Raw genomic sequence first — 1,053 nt, forward strand, 5'->3', positions numbered from 1 at the left:
CAGAATGACCACAGGACCCATGAAACAGTATCTTTCACTATTTTTTTTGTTGCCTAGGTTGTGTTTTTTTAAAACTTAACATATAATCTAGAAAACTAAGGCACATTCCAATGAAGTTATATTTGCTTCTGCTTTGATTTCAAGCTGAATAATGCAGCCCTGGGGCCCTAGCATATTAATAAAGCTTCTAGTGTCTCTTTTCTGAGAAAAATAGGTGTTATGGTTATACGTGATGATGTTCCACTGCATATGTACCTCCCTTTTCAAAAATCCCAGATCTGCCCATGAGCCCTTGCTATAGGAAGCCTGCATGGAGCTGCCCCTCCCGCTTTAGCCCGTGGCTCCGTAAGAGGGCACCAACTTCTGCCTCCTTTGCCCCAGACTTTCTTGTGCCTGGCAAAACACTGCCCTTTGGGCATGCCCTGGCCATTTCAGGGCTGCTGAAAGGTTGCCTATTTCTGAGCCTGCTTGTGCCTCCATGGGTACCTCCCTACCTTCTCCAGGGTGCCTCCTGGCTGGGGCAGCTGGAGGGGCCAGGCTGCTGGGAGTGGGGGGTAGTTTTCAGTGCCCAGGGGCAGGCAAGTGCCCAAAAGACCAGGGGTCCAGGTTAGCGCTGCATTCACACCAGCTTCCTTCTGGGGTTTATCAGAGTCATCTCAGCAGGGGCCCAGGCTGGAGCTGTCAGGGGTATAGAAAACCTGCCTGGAGCTGCCCCTCACACCTGGGGCCGAGCCCCCTGGAGCGGGGCGGGGTGGCACCTTCTGCCTCCTCTGCCCTCAGCCCCAGACTCTCCTGTGCCTGGGAAAACACTGCCCTCCCTGCCCCAGCCCCAGCAGGCTCTGGCTTCCAGGAGATCCAAGCCCTGGCCATTTCCTGGGCTTGCAAGAGCCTCTGTGGGCACCTCCCTGCCTGCTTCCAGGTTGCCTCCTGGCTGGGGCAGCTGGAGGGGGCCAGGCCACCCAGGGGTGATGCCAGTGCCTGCTGGGGGCTGGCAGAGAGGCGGGGCAGGGGCAGGGGCAGCTCCGTGCTTGGCGTGCCTGTCTCCAGGGCTGT

This window comes from Alligator sinensis, unplaced genomic scaffold (assembly GCF_000455745.1).
Source record: "Alligator sinensis unplaced genomic scaffold, ASM45574v1 scaffold50_1, whole genome shotgun sequence".
NCBI lineage: Eukaryota > Metazoa > Chordata > Crocodylia > Alligatoridae > Alligator > Alligator sinensis.